This window comes from Mixophyes fleayi, chromosome 3 (assembly GCF_038048845.1).
Source record: "Mixophyes fleayi isolate aMixFle1 chromosome 3, aMixFle1.hap1, whole genome shotgun sequence".
NCBI classification, from domain to species: Eukaryota; Metazoa; Chordata; class Amphibia; order Anura; family Limnodynastidae; genus Mixophyes; species Mixophyes fleayi.
Window position 1 is genome coordinate 215,699,003 of NC_134404.1, and position 26,698 is coordinate 215,725,700.

At 40.7% G+C, this 26,698-nt stretch overlaps 1 long non-coding RNA gene across 2 annotated transcripts in view; it reads right to left on the reverse strand.

The window, feature by feature from the left end:
* LOC142142872 (uncharacterized) overlaps positions 1-26,698 on the reverse strand; it is a 93,151-nt gene that overhangs the window by 29,430 nt on the left and 37,023 nt on the right. The window contains exons 3-4 of one of the 2 annotated variants that reach the window (XR_012689369.1): positions 26,533-26,643; positions 16,194-17,094 (exon numbers count right to left, since the gene is read on the reverse strand). This is a non-coding gene — a long non-coding RNA (uncharacterized LOC142142872). Of the gene's footprint in view, positions 1-16,193; positions 17,095-26,532; positions 26,644-26,698 lie in introns of those variants that run through there. The other variant, XR_012689368.1, reaches the window with a different exon arrangement.

Below are 26,698 nucleotides of genomic sequence, written 5' to 3' on the forward strand. Positions count from 1 at the left end.
GAACGAAAATATTCAACGGTACAACCAACCAAATGAGGCGACAATCATCCATTTGGGCAGACTTTCGACCATCGTATCACTAAAAACACTGACCCGACTTTTGAACGAGTGGTCGTATGTCGGCTGGTTGAGCCGATTATTGGACGAAAACTGTGTAGTGTGTACCTAGCTTTAGTTCTTGTGCTGATATTGCTTCCAAAGGCAGCTTGGAACTTGGTAGTATGGTGACGGACGATTTATAAACGCTGTACTCTTAAGAACTCAAGGATACAATTTTGCAGCTAAGCTGCTGTTCCTCTTAGACATTACATTATCACAGCACTAGTCTACAGTTGACTAGGGCAGTTCTAACAGGGCAGAAATGTGGTGAACTGACTTATTAGGTAAACGCATTTTGAAAGTCACTGAATTCTTCAGTATGGCTCATTCTATTGCTAATGTTTAATTATGGAGATTGCATGACTGTATACATGCACATGCTAGCAATGGATGTAGCTGAAAAGGCCGAAGCACTAACTAGATGCACATACTTTTGGCCATGTAGTGTTATGTATATATATATATATATATATATATATATATTTATATATACACACATAAGAAATAGATATGTACTGTACATATATTGTTGCAATGACACCTGGTAGATACCAGACACAAGCAGCCTCTTGCTGCATTAACTGTGCTTTTATTGCACAGTTTCCATCAGGATGACACCAGGTGACCCTAACTCTGGCTAGGATATAGTCCTCCTGCCTAGTCACCAACCACACTAGTTGCACTGCCTATATACACAATACAGGTTTATATATACAAAACCCCTCCCTTTGATCTAATTACCTGATTTGACCACCTGTGTGTGTTCAGCCTAGGGGTTTTACTGTGCAAGGATTGAACCCTGTCTGCAGCCTTCTCTTGGGTTCTGTCTCCAAATAGGAAAGCTGTGGCAAATAGGACTCTATGCTAATATGCTAATATATATATATATATATATATATATATATATATATATATAGAAGTAGCCAGTGGTGGATCCATGATCGGGTGATCTGGTGACCCCTACCCCCCCATTGGTCACGGCAGCTTACTACCGATAGAAGCAAAGAAAGGGCCCCCCTCTCCTTAAAATGATCTAGAGTCACCTCTGGAAATGGCATTAGTGAAAATATGAATGGAATTAGATAGTTTAATCAAAGCAGTAGGAGAAGTGGCGGTGTGGCATACCACTGTATACAAGCCCACTTCAACCACCGGCCCCATCAGTGACCTAACTGAGACAGGCAGCAAATCAGACAGCTGCCAAGAGCTTTTAGTCTTGTGAAATGTGACTTACCGGGACTAGGAAAATTCCTGCTGTCTGCAATAAACTTTTACCAATGGCTGTCAGCAGTGTGTATTTAGGCGTACAGCATTGTGTATGTAGGTATGTGTATGACATTGTGTATGGTATATGGCATTGTATATAAAGGTAAATGACATTGTGGAAATAGGTATATGGCATTGGGTATGTTGCATAAGGTTAGAGATTTTTGGGTTCGGTTCTTGGAGAACCGAGCCCACTCGAACTTCCCAGATCAGAGTATCAGGTGATGGATCTGAAGTTTTCCTTTTTGCCAGGCCAAATCTGATCTCTTCTCAACTGATTTTAATTTTTTTTGTGCAAATTACTAAATTATTCGACATGATCTTTATACATGTGGCTGCCTTAGGGCAGGCAAACATACAGTTATTCATATGTTTGGCCCAGTTAATGCATGAGTAGATCAGTATAGCAACACTTAAGGACCATGGCCATGTTGTTCTGTGGTGAGGCAAGACTGTAACATTGTAAGAGGTATTATTCTTCCTGAGCCCCCATATTTAAAAAAGATATTCATTTGGGCCCACAAACTACAACATGACCAAATTTCTTTGTGTGTGTTGATCAGAGTACCAAGCCAAGTCGGCTCAGTGCTATCGCGTGCCCTCTGAAGTGAAAACAAGGCAAAACATCACTGTTGCATTGTCGGATCTCGCGAGTTTTGGATTCTATAAGTATCCCCCGTCCACGGAGATCCAGCGCCATTTCACAGAGAGACACAGAAGGGGTAGCACGGTTCTTGGCAGTCTCTAGTGCAGTTGGGCAGCATTATATCTAAAACAGAAAGAGGAGGGGTGGTAGTTTTCCTAAAAGTCTCCAGTGACGTTAAAGCTCACACAGAAACAGGAGAGGTCCCAGTGTTGTTGCCCGTCTACAGTCTACGTGCCATTGCTCCTTTGCTAATTGTCAATGCTGAAATAGAAATAATAGGGCTGTCAGTGTTCTTCAAAATCTGCCGTTACATTCTATTGTGTTATTACAGCTCACACAGAAACAGGAGAGGTCCCAGTGTTGTTGTCAGTCTATAGTCTACATACCATTGCTCCATTGCTAATTGTCATTGCTGAAACAGAAATAATAGAGCTGTCAGTGTTCTTCAAAATCTGCAGTCACATTGTACTGTGTTATTATAGTGTCACGTAATTGCAGAGATGGCCACAACTGAACATGGAGGCGCGGAGTCTAACATATCCCTGGTGTTCACCGGGGACCCCCGCAAGGGAGTTTGGGCTTAGCTGCAGAGGGTATGCAGGTTGCGGTTCTCCAAGACAGTCACCGGTGTAGCGACAGTAGTAGACAGGTGTAGTCAGACTGTTTAGGTCAAAGCCAAACGAGAGATGCTGTACACAGGGAGGATCCAGAGAGAAGTTTAGATCGTACCTGAGTACAAAATTTCTAAAAGTCACTAACCATCTCTTGAGCTGCCGTTACCGATGCACTGTGAACTTCTGAGAAGGTGGGAAGTACGGGATGTCTGTCAAAGATGGTGAAGAACAGAGATGATCCAGAGGATTCATGTTGATGAATATTATGAGAAAACTCTGCCCAAGATAGATAATCGCTCCAGGAGGATAAGTGACAACGAAGAAACTTCTCCAAGTCCTGGTTGACCCACTCAGTCTGACCATTAGTCTGGGGATGGTATCCCGAGGAGAATTTTAGCTTGATTCCTAGATTGTTGCAAATGGATTTCCAGAATCTTGAAATGATTTGAACTCCTCTATCTGAGATAATCTCAACGGGGCAACCGTGAATCCGAAAAATACTTTTAATGAAAAGAGTAGCTAGATCAGCAGCAGATGGCAATTTCTTAAGAGAAATAAAATGTGCCCATTTGGAGAAACAATTGACCACCACCCAAATAGTGTTGAAGCCATGACTACTGGGGAGGTCAGTAATAAAGTCCATGCAAATGCTTGCTAAAGGAGAGTCTGGAACAGGGAGTGGAAGAAGAAGCCCAGCTGGAGGACGCCCAGGTGTCTTGTGACGAGCACATACTCCGCAAGCTGCACCATACTTGTGAACATCAGCATTCAAGGATGGCCAATAGCTTCGGGACAAAAGGGCAATGGTTTTCTTAACCCCAGCATGACCAGCAAATCTGGAATTGTGAGCCCAAGCCAGCAGTCTGGAAAGAAGACGGGTCTCCACAGAAGAGCGTGGAACAGGGGTGTCTTACCAGAAGATTTAGTCAAGGCCAGAATCTTCAGTGGACTGATAAAAGGTCTGACGCCGAATGGCAGGAATCCGAATGATCAAAAGACCTAGACAGTGCATCGACCCTGGAATTTTTTGATCCAGCACGATAAGTCAGGATCAACTGGAATCTAGAAAAAAAAAATGACCAGCGGGCCTGACGAGGGTTAAGGCACTGAGCAGATTCCAGATATGTGAGGTTCTTATGATCTGTGAATACCGTAATAGGATGGAGAGCGCCTTCAAGCAGGTACCACCATTCTTCTAAGGTTATCTTGATGGCCAGGACCTCCTTGTCTCCGATGCTATAGTTGATTTCACTGGACAGAAATTTCCTAGAGAGAAAGCCACATGAAGAGAAAGCGCCAACAGAATTCTTCTGAGAGAGAACTGCTCCCACACCCACCGAGGAAGCATCAACCTCTAGGAAGAACGGTTGTAGTTGGTCAGGCTATCTTAGGACAGGATTGGTGGCAAAAGCTTCCTTAAGAACTTTGAAGGCCGAAACTGCCTCCTGAGGCCAGTTTTTGGCTAGTCCACCTTTACAGGTAAGTGACGCGATGGGCGAGCTCAACGAAGAGAAGTTTTTAATGAATTGTCGGTAATAGTTACAGAATTCAATAAAACGTGGTGTAGCCTTTAGGCCAGAAGGTTGAGGCCAATTCAGGATAGGTTCTACCTATTTAGAATCCATTTGAAGACCCATACTGGAGATTATATACCTGAGGAAGGGGACCCGATGTTGTTCAAAAAGGAACGTCTCCAATTTGCATTATAAGTGATTGATACAGAGGTGAGACAGAACTTCTGTAACATGATCGCGATGTGAGGTGATATTCTGGGAGAAGATGAAGATATCATCAAGGTAGTCGACTACAGATTGGTACAAAAGATCTCTGAAGATTTCATTGATGAATTCTTGAAAAACCGCAGGGGAATTATGAAGCTGAAAGGGCATCCACGAGGTACTCATAATGCCCGTCTCTCTAGTAATAAAGGTGGTTTTCCACTCGTCACCTTGGCGAATGTGAATAAGGTTATAGGCCCCCTAAGATCCAGTTTGGTGAAAATCTGTATTCCAATCATCCGATCAAAGAGTTCTGATATGTGGGGTAACATTTTTTCACTTTAATACAGTGTTTCGCCGTGGATCCCTAGAGTGCCGTGGTGATCGCACACGGGTGCTGTGGGCAGGGATGGTGGTAATCAGGCTGGGGACTACTTGGTAATTATTTTGGCTTAAGGGTGCCTTGAAAAAATTATGGAGACCCTAAAGGTGCCTCGAACTGAAAAAGTTTGGGATTCACTGCCTTAATAGCATTCAGCTTCCGGTAGTCGATACAGGGTCTAATGGTACCATCTTTTTTTTTTACAAAACAGAACCCTGCACCCACCGGTGAAGAGGATTAAACCACATTCGAGATTCTCAGAAACGTATCCAGACATGGCTTAAGTTTTAGGGAGAGATAGGGGAAAAACCCTGCCCCTAGGGATGAACTTGTTGGGTACGAGGTCAATGGGCCAATCCCAGGGTCGATGAGGAGGCAGGGACTCGGCTGCAACTTTGCTGAATACGTCTACAAACTCTGCATAGGTCTCAGGCAGAGCAGGCTGCGGAGAAGAGGCTAGACAGGAGACCTAAGCCTTAAGAGGATGTACGGCAGTCAAATAATGTTGTTTACAGGTGGACCCCCAAGAAATGACTTGGGCAGAAGTCCAATCGAACTGCGGATTGTGAACCTTAGCCAGGGAAGACCCAGAATAACAGGATTGATGGACTGAGGAAGAATTAGGAAAAATATCCACTCAGAGTGAATTACTCCTACCGACAGCAGTAAGGGACTGGTAATGCGATCAATGGAACCGTTGCTGATACATTTACCATCACTCGCAGTGCCAGAGGCTGTGGCAAGGGAAGGAAGGAGAAACAAAGCTTGGAAGCCAACTCAGCAGAAATGAAGTTCCCAACAGATCCAGAGTCCACAAAAGCTGCCAATTGCTGGGGGGCCATCCGGAGAAAATACGTAATAGGCAACAGAAAATCGAAATCTCTCAAGGAGTAGGAAGTGAGGAACATGGATCCTAGGACGACTACCCTGTCATCGCCTAGGATGGGGCGTTTCCCGGCTTCGGAGCATGAGGAGGGAAGGTGGCCCAAGTCCCCACAATAAAGGCAAAGACCATTCTTGATGCATCTGTCGCACTCCCTCTGGGAAAGATGAGATTGTCAAATTTGCATGGGGTCCTCTGTAGGAATTGCTGGAGCTTGGAACTGAGGCGCCAGACGAGGAAAGAAGCACCGGTTCTGTTCTCGTTCTTGAGTACGTTCCCCATGGCGGATGTCCACCTTAACACACAGAGAGACCAAGTCGACAAGATTAGACAGGAGCTCACGGGAGGCCAGGTCATCCTTCATGCGGTCGTTTAACCTGTCAAAAGGTGGCTACCAGGGCCTCGTTGTTCCAGTGGAGTTCTGAAGCCAATGTATGAATCTGCACGGAATACTGCCCAGCCGTGAGTGAACCTTGATGGAGAGTTAAAAGGCCAGAAGCGATGGAGGAGACATGGTCAGGCTCATAAAAGACCTTCTGAAAATTCTTAAATGTAGGTGGAAGAATCTCGGAGCGTAGGATCGTTCCATTCCTAGAGGGGAGAGGCTCAGGCCAAGGCTTGGCCAGAGAGAAGGGAAATTATACAAGCCACCTTGGTCTTCTCAGAGGAGCAAGGTGCACTGATTCAGGAACCCACAGCATTTCTGGGGATCGACATCATATTTCTTCGGCGGTGGAATACGTAGACCTCTGTAACTAGGGGTGCTGGGAGCAGATTTTGTGGCTGCAGTGGAAACCGTAACTGCTAAGGCCACTTGGCTTGCTGGAAGAGACCCCTGAAGGGTGTCTAAGCGAGAAACAATTCCTTGTAAACATTGCAAGAGTTGTACCTGATTGGAGTCTTGCTGATCCACCCTCTGGGCTAAGTATAGCAGACGGTCCCGAGCTGAGGGTTCACTCATGGGGCCAGAGTATACTGTCACGGAATTGTAGAGATGGCCGCTAACCGGTATTAGTGCAACTGAACAGGGAGGCGCCAAGTGTAACGTACCCATGGTATTCACCAGAGACCCCCGCAAGGGAGTTTGGGCTTAGCTGCAGTGGGTACGCAGGTCACAGTTCTCCAAGACAGTCACCAGTGTAGTGACAGTAGTAGACAGGCGTAGCCAGACATTCCAGATCAAAGCCAAACGAGAGATGTGGTACACAGGGAGGGTCCAGAGAGAAGTCGGGTCAAGCCAAATAGTCAAACCAGCCGAGCAATGAAGTACAAAATGTTACACAGGAGAATGGTAACAGGAAGCCGAGTCAAAAACGAAGAACACAGAATCAGTAATTCAGGAAGCGCTTGAGTAGGAGTGAAACAATACTCTGGCACCTTACAGGTGTCAGAGGGCGCTATATAAACCCTAAGGTGCACCCTGATTGGGTGATGGAGATTTGGGGGTAAATGTATGAACATGCGGGTTCTTCAACACCCGCGTGTTCAGCGTGTTCGGCGATTAAATTTCAAGCGGCGCTGCATTGTAAAGGGAAACTTCCCTTTACAATGCAGCGCCGCTTGAAATTTAATCACCGAACACGCTGAACACGCGGGTGTTGAAGAACCCGCATGTTCATACATTTACCGCTTGGCATCAAACACATTGACCACCGACAGGAGAGCGGAGATAGCGTCCCGTTGCCTAGAACGGGACGCGGCTGCACCAAGTGTCAGTGCGTAGATGGCACCTGACATTTAGCTCACGCAGAAATAGAAGAGGTCCGAGTGTTGTTGCCAGTCTACATTCTACTTGCCATTGCTTCATTGCTAATTGTCATTGTTGAAATAGAAATAAAAATAATAGGGCTGGCAGTGTTTTTTAAAGTCTCCAGTCACATTCTACTGTGCCATAGCTCATACAGAATTAGGAGAGGTGGCATTGTTTACTGCTGAAACAGAATAGGGCTGGCAGTGTTTTTAAAAGTCTCCAGTGACATTCTACTGTGCCATAGCTCATACAGAAACAGGAGGGGTGGCAGTGTCCTTGTCACTCTCCAATCCCCAGTCACATTGTTCTTGTCACTCTCCAGTCTTCAGTAACATTGTTCTTGTCACTCTCCATTCTCAGAGCCGTTGGTCACACAGAAACCGGGATAGCAGTGTTCTTGTCACTCTCCAGTCTTCAGTCACATTGTTCTTGTCACTCTCGTCTCAGTCATGTTGATACACATCCCTCTATGTCATGTGCTATAGCCTATGTTCAAGTGCATAGTGGTTTTAAGTCAGGGAAACGCAAATGTAAAAAAAAAGCTTGTACCTTTTTAAAGAAAACAAACACCTATCTTTCAAACGTTTACTGTAGAAAAACATAAAATTGATGATGATGATGATGATGATGATGAATTGCCAACATGCCATTCTATTTAAAATATTAACAAGCATACCAGCATCAGCTATCTCCCTTCTCTCAGCTAGATCCCAGCACCTGGAATCTACACTGTCATCATCCTCACCCTCATCAGTGTGTACATCTCTCACAATACTAATTCATCCCTCCTGGAATCCACCATTACAGAAGTCTCTGTACTGTAATATAATCGCCGGTAATAGCTTTCCCTGTGGAATTTGTAGTTCATTTTATCACATAGCTGTCACGATTTTTTGGGCAATTCTTTTACACCAGACCAAATGTCAAAATGTTAAGTTAAGGCCTTGCTACAGGCTATATCGGTTCAGCAGGAAGCCTTCAGTGCTCAACAGGAAGCTACCAGGGTGCAGCAATTGGCCATCGATGAAAACCACAGGCAACAGTGTCAACACCGCAAATCCTTGACTGAGGTGGTACAACAGATAGCAATGGTGGCTAAAAATGTGTCCTCCAGCTCAGTGATTAGTTCCAGCTCCATACAAGCTAGTCACTTTCTTCAAAAGATGACTATAGTTAACAACATGGAGGTGTATCTGAACATCTTCAAGAGACCAGCTGAGCATGAGAGTTGGCCTAAAGAATAGTGGGTGGCCTGTTGGCAGCTCTTCTTGCAGGAGAACCTCAAAAAGCTTACTTCAATTTAAGCACTGCAGATGCTAAGGGCTACAAATGTCACATAACAAGCAGGAGTGGCCACTAGCTGGTATTTGCACAACTGTTCAGGGAGGCACGGAGTCTAACACACCCCTGGTATTCACCAGGGACCCTCACAAAGGAGTTTGGGCTTCACTGCAAGAGGGTGTGCAGGTTGGCCGTCTCCTGCACCTAGTGTCACTGCTGAGACGGCTCCTGACAACAATAAGCTAAAAACTGAAATCCTGACTCACCTGGGAGAAATTCCTTGGTCCTCTACAGGGTTCTCTCCATTTGATTTGAGACACTCCAGAAATTTGTTGGATGTGGCAAAAGAGACATGGGAAGGGCAACCCACTCCTTATAAAAGTGTTATTGAACATGTGTCTCAGATGCAGGATAGGATTGCTGCTGTGGTGCCCATTGTCAAGACGCACATGGAACAGGCCAAACAAGCACAACAGAAGATGTATAACCGGAATGCCCAGGTACATACGGTTGCACCTGGGGCCAAAGTTCTTATATTGGTACCCACAGTAGAAAGCAAGCTTTTGGCTAAATAGCAAGGTCCATTTGAGATCAGGAAGAAAGTTAATGAGGTTAATTATAAAGTGTACCAGCCGGGGAAAAGAAAGGACAAACAAGTTTACTATGCTAACCTAAAAACAACCCTGGATGAATAGGTTAGCCCTGTCAGCTGACTCTGGCCTACCAGTAAGCCAACTCCGTTTAGTTACAGAAGTAAAAGTGTCAACTACTCAAAAGAACGAGACTAAAGTGTTACTTATAAGAAATAGTGATATATTTTCAGAGCTACCTGGCCGAACAGCAATAATATCATTAACATTTATTTATACAGCGCCAGCAAATTCCATAGCGCTTTCCAATTGGAGAATAAAGCATGACCTTGTCACAGAGCCAGGGGTCAAGGTCAACCTAAAACCATATAGAATACCTAAAGCCTAGTGAGAGGATATTTCCAAGGAGATTAAAGAACTGTTAGAACTCGGTGTTATAGAAGAGTCTAACAGTGAGTGGTCCAGCCCCATTGTTCTGATCCTGAAACTAGATGGAAGCCTACGCTTTTGTAGCAATTTCCATAAGCTGAACGCAGTGTTGAAGTTTGATACATATCCCATGGCCAGTGTGGATGAGCTAATAGAAAGGCAAAGAACAGCCAAATATCTCACCACGCTGGATATGACAAAAGGTTATTGGGAATTACCATTGAGTGACAGAGCAAAAGAAAATACAGCCTTCTCTGTTCTAACAGTGCTCTATCAATATAAAGTGTTGCCGTTTTGGCTACATGGGGTCTCAGTAACCTTCCAGAGTGCAATAGATAAGATTCTGTAGCCCCACAACAGTATGCAACTGCCTATCTGGATGATGTCCGGACTGGGACTCTCAGTTAAGCTGGGTACACACTACACTGTTTTCGTCCAATAATCGTCTCAAACAGACGACCGCTCGTTCAAAAGTCGGGTCAGTGTGTGCAGTGACACGATGGTCGAAAGTCTGCCCAAATGGACGATTGTCACCTCATTTGGTTGGTCGTACCGTTTAATATTTTCGTTCCAATCTCGTTTCCGTTGTGTAGTGTGTATAAACTTCCGACCGATCCACAACAGTGAGTACAAAATTACAATCATTGCTCACGACATCATGGCTGTAAAAAGTCGCTAAAGGGACGTCCACTCTTCCCTTTAGCGTCCTAAACAAGGCTAGTGTGTATGCAGTCCATGGACCGAGCGATCGGACCATCGATTGCATGTAAAATTGCTCTGCATAAAAAGTTGGTCGAAATTTCTGTAGTGTGTAGTGTGTAAAATAATGTGTAAATAAAACGATTTTTAAGGATTTGAAAAAATAAAATATACCTTTGTAGACAATATATATATATATATATATATATATATATATATATATATATATATATATATATATATCATGTCTGACAAAAAGCACACATACATATATATGTCCCTCTGTTTGGGCTAAATAGCCAATTCAGTCTTATGGTAACTGTTTGAGGTTGCACAAAATGGGTAAACTGCCTGTTTTCTCCTTGTATAATGCACTAAAAATAAAATATTTATTTGACTAAGCTACCAAAAGAAATGAATAACTGTCCCAAGACAGAAAAACAATTTGACATGGAGAATCGGGGCAAAATCAGTTTTGGTCTGCCAATGCTTCAATTTGTGCAAATGCACTTAAATTTCTGCCAGCAAATGACATGGGTTTGCTGAGGAAGATGGTGGTGTTTGCAGTCCTAAGGGTATATTTACTAAACTGCGGGTTTGAAAAAGTGGAGATGTTGCCTATAACAACCAATCGGATTATAGCTATCATTTATTTAGTACATGCTACAAAATGATAGCTAGAATCTAATTTGTTGCTATAGGCAACATCTCCACTTTTTCAAACCCGTAGTTTAGTAAATATACCCCCAACAGTGAGAATAAGACATTATAATTCTACTTAATCCCCCAGTGGCTGTGGGCATAGTTAAACTGACATACAATGCCACTAGTCATCACACATCGCATGAATTACTTAGTGTGACGCATTTGTAATTGAATAATTCAGTTACTCATTACACGGGAGTCGACAATGAGGTGCCCTCATCTTCACTCACTGAACATCTTTTCTCTGCCAGGGGTGGGATGACCTTAAGCCTCCCTGAGAGAATTTCCCTGTAGGCCGGCTGGTCATGGGCCTCTGAAGGTGATTTTTGTTTAAAATATTTTTTCTTTGTTTTTATTTTCCCCTCCGCTTCCTGCTAAGCGCTTTCCTCTTACCTCTGCATCCGCACTTCCCTCACTTCCCGCGAGGTATGCTGCTCTGCTCCTGTCAATGGACAGGCTCTGTGAGCCGGCTATGCATCTTAAAGTTTGCTGTGCGGACTATATGGGTACAATGGTGCACAACCAAAATGTTTTGTGTAGCAGACTAAACAATGGTACATTTATTTATCCCCTTGTGGGTAGCACCAAGTGCTTTAATGTATCTAGATTTTATTTACAACAGTTTTGGGTGGTTGCACACCTTGTCAGTGCTGAACAATCAGCAATACCACTGCAGGTCACTGGTTTGCTGCTTAGCACTAACCATGCCTATTCTTATTGCAGACTGAGCAATGCTTATTTCCACCTTAACAATAAAAAGAAAAGTCATCCAGCCTTTATTTTGCAAACAATAAAACCAGTTAAAGAAAAGATTACAAAACAATGTTTGATTGATTACTAATTTTTATACAACCCCAAGTCAAGTATCAATGGAAAAGTAGGAAAGTGTCCTGGACTGTGTAACACACAATGGTGGTGAATTGTATCACTGAAAGGCAAAAATCTGATATAAACTACTTGCAAATACATCCTAGAAAGACAACCTCAGGTTTGGCTCTCCCAAAATTGTGCATGCTTATTTTAACCTAGTTGCAGGTTAAATGATTATCTTTAGATAAGCTAAAATATGTGTTACTTGAATTGCCCTAAGAAGGCAAAAGGATTAGAAGCAAAGTCCTGTTTCTGAGTAATATACCTGACTGGAACAGCGAGCAATTCATGTACTATGTCCAGATTGGGTGTGTTCCATAAAATAACAATACTTTTTCCAGTTTGCTAGCCAAACTTGCTGCTGCCAAAACTCTGTCCTAGTCCTTTCATATTATTTTTTTTCATTAGAGCAGAGTGACTGGATGGCTTTGTTAAACACAAGAGGAAATAGAATGGAAATAGCAGTCTAATCTGGTATGAATTTTGACTTTCATCAAAGGTCAAAAAGCACGTTAATGTACAAACTTTGGGCTAGGAGGTAATTCAAATTTGTAGGAGTGAATATGTGTTTGGTTACAATGTGCTAATTTACCAATTTTGAAAACACAGTTGCATCAGATATAATAATCAGTTTCTTATACATGGAATCTTTTTTTTTGCTGTAAGCTGCAAAATATTCTTCTTTAAATTTGGCAAAGTTCATTATTTATATTGAAAATAAAAAGTATTAAATGCAGGCACACAGTCTGATTCACCTCATTATAATCTGAACATAATGTAATTTCACTCCATGGTTAAAATCTAATCATTTTAGAACATATCATGATCTGACTTTTGCAAGTCAGTTAGTCAGAGCAACTTCAGGTTATTTGGACATTTTAATGTTATGCTATTGCATTTCACTTTTAAGAGCATTTCAGGGTGGGGTCACACATTTGGTCTAATGTTCAATGGAAAACATAATTTTGGAGCTAATTATATTTTTATTTAACTGTAATCTGTGTTAAAGATCGCTCCCTGTAACACAAGCATTGGCACATTCTTTTCATTTCATATGTTTATATTTAGCCTGTAAGCCACTCCAGAATGAGCTTGGGTACTAGTGTTTGCAAATTTTGCTTATGCTCATTGAACTCTTATTTAGAGTAGATCCAGCTATATGATGTACATTTCACCAGATAAAACATGTCGCAATGCAAGCTGTGTAAATACAATTTTTGTAATGTCTTCTTTTGCATGTAACCCACAAATACTGAGAAGATTTATTTAACATTGTGATTTACAGATCAGTTAAGGTGCACCCTTACCAACTCTAAATCTGTGCTCAAATTTGCCTCCACTCAACACAACGTGGATTTGCTAAGGAGTAAAATTTCCCCTTCTGACAGGATTTACTCTTACTTTAAATGTGACCTAAAATCCCTTTATAGATTATTATTATTATTATTATAATTATTATTATTATCATTGTTACTATTATTATTTTTGATTTGTAAGGTGCCACTGTGCTCCTTAGAACCGGACAGTGGGTAAATCTGGACATACATAAAACACGGACATGCAAGGTAGACAAAATAAATCAGACATGGAAGTAAGCTTATATTCTACTTGGATGAGGGCACAACTGAAACAAAAGGAGAGAGTGAGACTGTCTCGTCTGTTAACATTTAGGTAGAGCATACTTAAGCCCAGATTTAAATGGAAACTTATCTTGAGATCCATTTGGAATTGAATACAGGCGGAACTATGCACAAATTCCGTATTTTTTTAACCGCATGCAGGTTTAAATGAGTGCAGGTTGTGTCCGAACTTGAATAGGGTCATGTGAGGAATAAAGGAGAGAGTGGAGTCAAGTGTGACAGCAAGGCAGCTTGTTTGGGAGACTGAGGATGTTGTGGTGTTATTGACAAGTGAGGTCACTTAATCGAATGCACTTAAAGGGCGACAGTGTTTGCAACAGAACTTACACTTACCTTTTAGGGTAAACATCAGTTCTGGCTTGACCAATGATAGTTGTTGTGGGAGGGTCCTGGTTTCATGTAGGTGGCAGCACTTCCTGTTTTTTTTCACTCTTTGCCACGAGATCCCGCCCACCCACGCCTAGTTTACTGTGATAGTTGTTGATGTTTTAACCAATTTCTCGCTTCGTCACAGAGAAGGCACAGTTGGTAGGAAGGCACTGCGTTCAGCGGCTGATTAGTAAGGCGCTAGTGGTTTTTTTGGCCGCAGGTCACTGTCCCTTTCGAGGCACCAGTAACTCTTTGGTCCTTCAGTGAGGAGGGTCCCTTGTCTGGCTCCGTGAGGAGGGGCATCGTGAGTTTAGAGGGGGTACAGTCACTCTGACGCCAATTTAGAGCATGACAGTTTTGGGATGAGATCCCCTGTTAGTGGAGATGTATAGTGAGAAAAGCAGAGGGCCAAGAAAAGAGCCCTGAGGCTTTGCAACAGATGGTTGTGGTGGTGGTGTGGATGTGGCAGTAAAGCTAGGATGCTCCTCTTATCCCAGGTAAGGACATGGTCAGCAACACAGTGGGAATAGCTGACATGTGGTCAGTTGATGGGTCTTGATCCAACAGAAAGTGAAAGTGCACAAAATTAGGTTGCTCAAACACAGGTCCAAATGATAAATATTTTACTACTGAATAGACAAAGCCTTGCGATGCACAATGCGAGAATATAACAAATCTCTGTAGTCAGTACATCAGTAGATAATCAGAACACAGGAACCACAATTAGGTGTATAATTAAGACTCCATATTTAGTGAAATATGAAAAGCAAACAGTAGACAGGACAGCCAGACAACCGACTGGCATATTTTGAGTAACAACATGTTCTAAATCGTAGGCACAAAAGACAGCAAACGAGACTAATGATTTGAGATTTTAGTGATTCCTTCAAGACTCAATTTGGGAATTAGATCTCAAAATTCAGAAATCTGCAACTCAATTGATCAATATGCTTGTTAAAAAAGCATTTCCTACAGGAAATTCTTATCCAGCAATGTTCCTCCACCTCCCATCCTTCTTTCTTCCTGGTTTGATTATGCGAGTTGAAGTTAAGGATGGTCTTTGCCAGCATTGTATATCAGTTTTTGCATCTAAGTAACATTTGATTACATTGAGGAAAAATGATTACCGTATATACTCGAGTATAAGTCGACCCGAATATAAGCTGAGGCACCTAATTTTACCACATAAAACTGGGAAAACTTATTGACTCGAGTATAAGCCTAGGTTTAAAACAGCGCTAATTTACAGATACAGCGCTGAGAGTTAATCACCCAAGTGTGTTGTAATTGAACAATTCCAACAGAGATAATCACATGAATGATCTCTTGAAAATGACATAAAATTTATTCAAACATATAGAACATAACAATAAACCACAATACTGAATGCATCAAGGACTTGAATGAAATGTCGTCTGTCATAGGTGATTGACACGACATGAACCATATATGGAGAGATGATGGAAAGATAGCACTGCCTAATAACAATGATGACATGAGTGAAATTGAGACTGACTTCAATTTGATCCAACGATGTAAAGGATCTATATATTATGCCCAATGATAGGTCTGTATAGCTGGGCAGTATATGGTGGATCAATAAAATAACAGTGTGACAGTCAAACTGGAGGAAAAAGACATCAAACTAAAAATGCAAGAAATGCAGGGCACACTTACAAATCTTCATAGGGATTGTGGTCCCGCATAAGTGTCTCCATACTTGCGTTGACAACGTGTCGGCAATGGAATCCGATGTCCGGAAGATGAAACAGGTGCGCACCTGAAAAAAAGTCTGTAGAAACTCACTACCGCAGAAAGGGTTCCTAGCAAGTCCATGGATGATAACACATCAGCGATCTTAGCGGACTGGATCTCCGTTCATCAGGTGAGTGTGGAAGTTGGTCACAGGAGTATGCAGCAATATGCTGGTGACTTGGAACACAGCAACGAGATTCGTCCACCCCTTGTGGACTTTCTCAATCAGGAAATAGATTGAGAGATGCTAGGCTTACCCCGCAGTGGAACGCATGTGCGTTCCAACAACAGGAAGTTCGGCATTTGGAACGCAAGTTTGCGTTCCAAATGCCGAACTTCCTGTTATTGGAACGAATATGCGTTCCAATGCAGAAGTTAACAGCCGAGGGACCGGACACCAGGTAAGTTCACCCGTGTATAAGCCGAGTGGCCTTTTTCAGCATACAAAAATGTGCTGAAAAATTCGGCTTATACACGAGTATATACGGTATGTTTAAAAAATTGCAACCACATTGACTACAATATTTATCTGAGAGAAAACAAGACATTAATAAGACAAACAAGCTTCTGGTGCAATTAAATTAAATTGTATTCAAATAATGAAGCTAAACCAAACCTGCTATGGTCTCTGGGTGAAATTGGTGCCAGTTTTCTGGCTTTATGAGAATAACATATATTCCAATGATCTACAATTACAATTTTGTACTGTACCTAGTACCTTTTACCTAATACTACAGTATTTATTTGAATGAAATAAAATCTTTTACCAAAGACCACTATGGTCGGCAGTTGGTATAAATTGAAAGGAATCTGTATCAAGTGCTAAGGACAGTCGGTAGGACATATACTGTATGTGGACAAGCTGTTAAAATAAACAAACTTTACTTGATATTCTCTCATTAAACAAATAGATATGATACGAAAGGAAGATACATATGCATCTGAACATAATCAACATAAATCAGCATAGACCAAATAAATCAACATAAGTGTGATGCATCGATTGGCAGGGCACAGATTAAAGGTATCCCAATTGGTTCACTCTGTCTAGAAACCATGGGTTGACTCTCCTATTCCAGCATACAGAGTCTGGGCTGGTGTTTTCCGGAATAAAAGACAAATCAGTTCCAAACATAAATCAAAAAAATAAAAAATCTATAGTTCAGTGTTATAGGCGAATAACGTCGAAGGTACTTGCGGTATGGTGGAGGCAGGGCAAGTGTGTAACCGATCCTTGGTGGTCACCGTCAGCTAAGGAACTTGTGGCTTGATTGATCGCGAGCGTGTGTTCCACCGTGGATGAACGCTACTTTCTGTTTCCTATATGCAAATGTCCCGATCGGTTTCGTCACCGTTGTAACTTTATCAAGGGTTGTATCTCTACTGTCCAAATCCTTCCTTTTTATAATGGTAGTAAGCAAAGCAGTAGTTTGATTGGTTGGGGTTTTCATATTGACAGTCTTATCTTTTAATCAAGTGCAAGAAGACATGGAGAAAAACTTTTGACACTTAACCAGAAATAAAATTTCCATAACTTATCTAACATAATGACGTGTTCATAAAGCTACTACAAAGTAATATATACATATCACTGCTATTAACAGGCTCAAAGAAAGGAGTGGAAGGTGAGAATTACTCAAAAATAAACGTGCAATGAGCCAGTTGCTATAAAATGTACTCTTATAATTTGAACTACACATACAAATATTTTGTTTATTGACCAAAAATTCTTTAATTCTGGCTAAACCTAAATTTATATGCATTACACTGAAATTGTTAGCCAGCATTACCTACAATAACAAATGATAAGTGCATATAGTCCAAAATTAGTCCAATAAATTAATGAATTATACTTTTGTTTAAAAAGAGGACAACATTTCCAGCTGGACCATTCAGTAGTATTGAATGCCAACATCACATAGTTGGATTAGATGTGAGATGAAAGAAGAAGGATGGAACTAGGAATTTTAAGACATTTGTCTGGTTCTAAAAAGTATAAAGTATATCCCAATAATTTGCAACTAATAATTTGTATGTAGTATTTATGTCAGTGAAGAATAGACATTAATAAGGCAAACAATATCGGACTTTAAATTACAATTATGTACCTTTTGAGGCAGTGGTGGGCAATAAGCTGTCTGCCGAGCCCTCATACAGCTACACTCGATCTTATTTTCTGTTTTGCTATAAAGCATAGAATAAGGAAGAATAGGGACAGCCGACTTCCGCATCACATGACCTCCTCTACACAATGCAGGGAAGTAATGCAACATACGGAGAAGGAGGGAGTGCAGTGTGCTTTCCCTCCTTCCTCTGTGTGGCCCTATTGAAGATTTGAGGGCCGTATATGTCTACATTAGTGGTTTATAACTTGTTGTAGCAAAATTAAACGGTACGTCAACACCAGTATTTTGGACAGCTGATTTACAGGGATAATGAACTAAGTCATTGCTGTAGAGTACAGAATTTACTTGGTTGTAAGCAGTTCAAAACCAATCACATGCTGCCTTCTTCAGCACTGAACACTGCCCCTCTTTCAAACCAGTTCCACCGGCTGCTGTTAAAACAAGTGAAATGAGAATTCCCTTAACGGCTTTTGATAAAACTAAAGTTCTATTTACCACTTTTTGGTATTTGAGCTGGGATTCTATAGGACAGAAGACCTTTGCACATGATGGTTATTTAGTGAATAGACATCCATGTCAGTCGCATGAAGGTCCAGTGCAGGAAAGAATTTCTGGCTCCATACAGTAGGGGGCACCAGTTGTGTGTTTCCATGTGATTGAGAAGCCAGCTCTTCTTTCCCTTGTACTGATAATAAGCTAATGGACAATGACTACACTGTTTTTTCATCAAACACAAAAAAGATAAAGAATTCTTGAAATAAAACCTTGTGAGAATTATTCAGGGAGTATAATATATGCCATAAGCCATGAAAACTGCAGTAGCCAGTAATGCTATCATTGAACCAAATCCAATTGTATGTCAAATTCCTATTGCATCTAAAACCACTTGTTTACAATGTACCAGTTTGCCTTAGGCACTAGCACATTTAAATAATTCTGTGCTATAGAGTTAACTAACAAATCCCATTGCAAATCAGCACAATAGAAATGTCTGCTACATCTGACACCTTTGCAGTTACTGCATTTATTTAGTGGCAAATTGTATTTGTTGCCATTTATTTTGAGCAGAACAGAACTATGACAAATAAATATTTAACCAATGCAAAAGCAGTTTTTAACAAAAACAAAATTGTAAACACTGATGAAAAAAAATCTGTTTTTAGAGATAAATGACAACTGTAGTGATTATAATTAAATTACCTTATTTTGCTTAATTTCACATTAATCGACTAGGTCTATTTATTGCTAATGACATATGTAGCTGTGGTAGCATTGTGGATAATTTACTTAGTACAGTGCAAAAGCATGGGGGAAGAACTACCATTACTGCAAAGCTTGCAAATACGATTAGATGCAACTGAATTTACCGTCTGTCTCAATAAACATCTGCTGGCTCTCCAGCACATATTGATTGGAATTAGCAGTTTTTTCATACATACCTACAGTTATTTGTGACAACTGAAGCCTTAAACGTCTCTATTGGCCAATGAGATTGCAGTGTAAATTGGAACCTTGAATACAATATCAGTTTTCCTGCTAACAGCTGCTTCATTTTCATTCTGCCTGCATGGAATATGGTACCTACTATGCTCAATATACCACCTGCTACACTCAATGAAGAGATGGTAGTATAATAATTATATTCGATGTAACCTGCCTAAAATAATGCTCTCCAGTAAGGAATATGCATGCATTTATTAAATTAGGGACATAAAAGGGCAACTTGTTATGTGCATTGTTACAGAGTACAAAACAAAGTAATTTTTACCACTTGGCCCTGAAGCTTGATTTCTTTATGGTAAAAACAAATTGATCAATGCGGTCTCTGTACTCAAATGTGTGCATGTTTGCAATCAGTTTCAAGAATAAGCAACAGAATAGTGACATCAGAATTAAGAGAGCTCTTTTTAGACCACTTTACACATACAGAACCAATGTCATTTGACTCTGATGCAGTGAAAATGTTTTGGTTGAATAAAAGAATGCAAATATAGAGAGCTCATAGTCTCATCTTTTAAGTAGGACCCGCTGACTCAAAATATGAGAGAAAAATCTGAAAACGTCAGTCTTGCGTAAAACTTACTACATTTCTCCACCTGCACATTTACTGAAAGAGGACAGTGACAATGACAGAGCAAACTGCCTATTTGTTACTCAATGTAAAGCGTGGAAATATATCACTAAGAGAATAAGAAAGTAAGAAAAAAATAAAAACAAATCACAAAACAACATTGTGTTTGGTTGCATGTGAAATCAATCATTTTTAAAAGCCTTAAAGAAAACCTATTATCTACACTAATACCATGATTTACAACAAGAGATTTGTGAATGGACTCTTGCATGAAAATCTGACACATGATCTCTTTTACAAATTTAGATTTTCATGATTTCAAGTGGTTTAGTAACATCTCATGAGATTTGGAAGTTTCCATGCTCATTGGTTTCAGTCACATCATACTTTATTGACCTCATCATATAGTGGCTTGATGGTTTCACTAAGTCACAGGAGTCAGTAATTTCACAAAACAATTACATTAAGTGTGACTGGTGACAAATCATGAGAAGCATAAAGGAGAAAACCATAATTAGAGGGGACGTTTGTAGATAAAATGGGTGGAGAGGATCATAGACAAGAACCTTGTGCAACCAAATCACAAGGATGGACTGCATGGTGGAAATTAGAAAATGGAACAAGGTGGAGAAAATTGGGGTATTAAACACAGAGAGGAAACTGGTGAGATAATGTTAAGATTGTGCTATGGATGGTGTTTGAAACATGGGGTAGAAATAGGGGGCACAATCTTGGGATGTACTACAGCAGCCACATCTTAAGAGCAGTCAAATTATATGATTTAAAGACCCAGTATTATATGGAGCAAATGAGAAGGTCCAAATCATGGAGAAAGAATAAGATAGGGGACTAAATTATGAAAGCATAAACTAGGTTGATGGGGTGAGTAAGAAGACAGAAGGATGAGACAAAGTCATGGAATGGACCACATGATGAAATGGCAACATAAAAATCAGTTGGCAAAAGAACTTCCCTAATGAAATGGAGCAACATGGAGTATTGAAGATTAGAAAATCACAGGTGGTAGAAATAGTTTTCTTACAAACAAGTGTTAATGCTAGTTAAGTACAAGGTTTACTTTCCAAAGTACCCATTGCCATACTAGCCCATTCACCTCATTAGTATATGCAACTATGTGATGCCCATTTTCTTGCTCTTCTTCTGTTTGGAGGTGACTTAGAGATAAAAGTAATAGATGCCACTTTGCATATGAGCAAATATGCATCTGTGCATGTCAACAAGCCCAAGACAGGGACACACTGATGGCCATGCAGAACAATTTATTCGCCATTTGATATCAAATTCAAGAAGGATCCAGTCACAGGGAGGTCTCTTGGCTTTGATACTAGTAACACAGTGACTAGACTGTGCTGCATAAAAGTGAAATATATCTCCAGAAGCAGAAGAGGAAGGAGCTTTGGTTAAGAAAAATGGTGAATGACAGTCCTCATTGCCAGCAGCTGACTGTTTTAGGATTTCTACAATGACCAGTTCATTTTTTATGCCTCCATTTTTTACTGTCTCTCCTCCTGTCAACTGCATCCCAAAAAAGTAGTGGGGTACAGTGTCCTAATGGCTGTTTTATTATTAGTGCTTCTGCCTTACAACAGCCACACACACTTTCCCCACCAACAGCTACAATTAGTTTTCTACCACCTTATGCATTAATTGTTTCCAACACCTGTAAGATTGTAAGCTCATTTAGGCAAGGACATCTTTACCTTCTGCTTCATGTCATTGTATGTAATTTATATGTATCAATATTCCCTTAATGTAGTTTAACAAGTTGGTGCTTTATAAATAAAATATAATAATAATAATAATAAACAATAATCTTAATGCTACCATAAATGTAGAATCAGTAGAACAAATATGCCAGTCATCTCCATCTATGTCCTTTCTGTACTGTACTTGCATGCGAACGCCCCTGATTTGCCGCTCATAGCACAAGGGGTTGCAAATTGTGCACATGCGCAGTGCAACAAATTTTACGTATACGATAAATTACAATTCGAAAATGCACTTGTAACATTAAATAGTCTTCCTTCTGTCAATTACTGCAGTGGGAAAATCAGTTCTAATACAAATGACATTATATTAGTAGCCATCTATCTACATTCAGCAATATACATTTTAATAAAAGGAATTCTAACACTGCTGTGGTCCATATTTGCATGCATTTGTGATCATCTTTAGTTACATAATACATTTTATTCACAAAAAGAGAATGTCTGTATTAATAGTTCAATAAAAATGCAGAGTTTTAATGATATCATAATTTTCATGCTCCCATCATAAAAAATTCACAGCAATTTACAGTCTTAATCACCGGGGATCCATCTAATTATGCCTTGCAATTCAGTATCTAATTTTATCAAACTGAGCCATAGGCTGCTGTACACATCACACTCCAGTACATGTGCATGTTATGTTTAAGGCACAACACAAAAAGACAGAATTTGTGAGATTGCTGTTGTAGCAGAGCTTTAGAATGTGTACAGCTACTTGCTGAACTGTCAGGAAACTGTTTCATATCTAAATTACCGACCCTACTTTCGGTTATAAAAATAAATTGTTTTTATGAAATGCACAGTTCATTTCCTTGTTGGCTGAGAAGTTTGCTTTCATATGTTTAAATGATTAATTTTCATTTTCTACAATAACTCCCCCTTTAAAGTCAGAAATTCAATTTTTTTAGAAAGACACTCAAGTTACATGGATTTTGCACGTTCATAAATGCCGCCACTGTTTTCTAGCAAATTCAGTACCACAGTTAAGGAATCTAGTTCTCAATATAGGTGCATCTATTACAATCAATCCAAGGTATGGCTTTACAGTAGAAAACCAGGTGACATGATAGCCTTATATCCCTTTCTCACTAAAATCCCAGGTCAGATAAGGGATAATGAACGCGTTTTCAACCCGAGTTGCATCTCTTCACATTGCACTTTGGTCCTGGGTATCACAGGTCACCGCCTTTCACACTGGACCCGTGTCTGCCCTGCATTATCAAGGTGATTCATTAAAAGGGGACAGCAGGGGCTCATAAAGATGATGTAGCAGAGGCTCTTTAGATGAATCATAAAAAGTGGACAGTGACTGCATTGCTTTAATCATGGCCGATGCAGGATAAAAGCAGCTGCAGTGCAGCATGGAATTTCTGTATTAATGTGTATTTCTTATGTTGCTGGATGCAAATGACAGCTTAATGCAGCTGTTTACAGTCTGTCCTCCCATGTACACCGGCTGTCACCAGGGCAACAGCTTCTGACATCCACCGCCGCAGCCCAGCTAATTTGACAGCTGGGTGTGCGTGTGCATTCAGGACCTGATTACAGCCGCCTGAGGCTGATTGCCACCCCTGTAGCTTCCTCTGTTCATTGGCTCCCTCATGTTTATAAGGCAGGGAGGACTTACAAAGACTTCCAGGATGTCTGCTCCAAAAAAGAGGCGGACCTCCTTCCCCCTCTCTGTGAGTATGATTGCGTTGTAGACCTTGTTTCTGAGTCCAAACTTTTGCACAGTGACTGGAGAAAGGCTGACAGGTCACCAGTAAAGACAAGGGGCCTGAGTCATTAAGGCAAAAAAGGAGTAAATGTTCTCTGGGACAAACCATGTTACAATTCAAGGGTTGCAAATTAGTTTATTATTTTGCACACAAGTTAAATACTGACTGTTTTTTCATCTAGCACACAAATACTTGCTAGCTTTATTAATACACTGAAATTTAAAGTTGATACAGGACATGCCCTACCCCAACTATAAATCTGTCCCCACATTTTAAATTTACCTCCCCCTCCAATGCAACATGGTTTTGCCCAGGTGCAAATGTTACTCCTTTTTTATGCTTTGCTCTCCACAATGACTCAGGCCTAAGGTGTGCTATTATCGAATTAAGTGATCACATTTATTAGGATATCAAAGTGGGCAGAAATCCTTGAAAATTGCATGGTCTTTAATACAAGGAGCAGGTAGGTAAACAGGGCTAATACCGTCTGCAAGTTGACTGTATAGTTGGAATACTGTTGGGCTGACTGTGACTTTATAAATAAAAGTGTGAATTGTATTCTGGCTACTTCAAAGTTCTGGTCATATCAACAGAAATTACTTGTTTACTTAATTGAGTGGCACCCCCAGCAACCATATTGACTTAAATTGTGGAAGTCTAAAGTAGACTATCACTAGTATATTATTGTTTGAGGGAAGAAGATAATATTGTAGACATAAATGGCTTGATTCATTGACACAATTTACATATTAGTACAGAGTACAGAACGAGAGCATAGCTCCGACCGTATTCAAATCAAAGCAAATCTTGAGATGCTTTTCAGTTTGAATCTGGGTGTATGTATGCTCTAAACTGTATGTTCTAATCTCTGCCTAAAAGCTACTTGCCTTACATAGACAGAGATAACAGAATGCAGCATATGCACAAGCATATGTGTAACGACTATTACTGCATACTGAAACTGAATACCAACGTGTCATTTAAGTCAGGGTTATAATCATAATTGCTGGAGTTTGCCACTTTAATTATACATTACCGCAGTGTTTCTCTCTATGTGCACCAACCTATGGCCAACATGTAACTGTGGGTTTTATATTATATCTGCAGATACTGTTTGAACTGTACAGTGATAACAATATTCTGGGACAATTAACTGACACAATCTTAAGCTGGGTACACGCTACAGAAATTCCAACCAACTTTTTATGCCGAGCGATTTTACATGCAATCGATGGTCCGATCGCTCGGTCCATGGACTGCATACACACTAGCCTTGTTTAGGACGATAAAGGGAAGAGCGGACGTCCCTTTAGCGGCTTTTTACAGTCATGTTGTCGTGAGCAATGACTGTAATTTCGTACTCACTGTTGGGGATCGGTCAGAAGTTTATACACACTACACAACGGAAACGAGATTGGAACGAAAATATTAAACGGTACGACCAACCAAATTAGGCGATAATCGTCCATTTGGGCAGACTTTCGACCATCGTGTCACTGCACACACTGACCCAACTTTTGAACGAGCGGTCGTATGTCGGCTGATTTAGCCGATTATTGGATGAAAACTGTGTAGTGTGTACCCAGCTTTACATTCATTCATAGATAACGTGTTGTGATATAAGTATTTTGGGGAAGGTTTTATTTAATGTGTATCACTTTTGGATTCATGGTTACCTTCAAACATTGTTAAACTGGATATTGTAATGTATCTCACTGTAGCAGAGGTTAATTAGTATGAATACTTATATTAAATATACTAATACTAAAAATACTAATATTAAATAGATGTTGCAGCTAGATAAGAGTCTATTTACTGAAAGAAAGCATGTAATAGAAATCTTGTATATATACAAATATTTGAGTGGAGTAACCCATATTTGGTACTGTGCCAACAGCCAATGGATTCACATTGCCATAGGAGCAAACTGCTTGATGATGCCTGTGAGAGGAGTGTGACATGGAAGGAGTACCTTTAATTATTGACACAGGTATAGGTATTAAGTATTCTCTATATTTAAATCAATAATCTTTAAGTATCACAAGAATAGGTCGGTCTCTACAGTGAGGTTAGGATTGTGTATTATACTTAACTAGTTAGACAATTGGAACTACTGTAATTTCTCCATTCATAGATCCTGGAGTTTTAAAATGGCTTTATTTATTAGCTATCAGTTATAAAATTGCTTAGTCTCCTGTCTAATTTCTTTCTTCAGGACAACACTGTGCCACTTCACCATCATACTGTGCCTCTTCAGCTTGATACTGTGTCGCTTCATGATCACACTGCGTCCCACTTCACCATATCACGCTATGTCGCCCTTCACCATGTCACACTTTGTCCCCCTTCACCGTATCACACTGTACCGCCTTCACCATGTCACACTGTGCCCCTTCACTATATCACAGTCTCCCCATCACTATATCACACTGTGTCCCCTTCACCATATCACTGTGTACTCCTTCACTATTTCATACTGTGTCCCCTTCACTATGTCACAGTGTCCCACTTCACCATGTTACACTATATCCCCCTTCACCATATCACACTTTGTCCCACTTCACCATGTCAGTGTCCCACTTCACCATATCACACAGTGTCCCACTTCACCATATCACGCTGTGTACGCCTTCACCATATCACGCTGTGTCCCCCTTCACTGTATCACACTATGCTCCACTTCACCATGTCACACTGTACCCCTTCAGTATATCACTGAGCCCCCTTCACCATATCACATTGTGTACCCCTTCACTATGTCAGACTTTGTCCTCCTTCACTATGTCATAGTGTCCCCCTTCACCATGTCACACTGTATCCCCCTTCACCATATCACACTGTGTCCCCTTCAGTATATCATGATGTATCTTCCTTAATCATGTCACACAGTGCCCCTTCACTAAATCACACTGTGTCCCCTATCACTACATCACGCTGTGTGCCCCTTCACTATGTCACACTGTGTCCCCCATTATTATATATCACACTGTGTCCCTCTTCACCATATCACGTTTTGTCCCCCTTCACTATGTCACACTGTGTCCCCCATCATTATATATCACACTGTGTCCCCCTTCACTATGTCACACTCAGTTCCGCCATCGCTATTTCTCCTCTGTTCTTTCTCTTACCTTTTACTTGGTCTTCTTGCTTCCGACAGTCAGTGAGAAGTAAACAGGGAGGAGGGAGGAGGATGATGGGTCCCCAGCATCGCCGGACTGGTAAGTATTTTTTTTTCTGATCTCAAGAGATATCCTTACCTTAAAAAAACAGAAGGACACTTACCATATCATTATC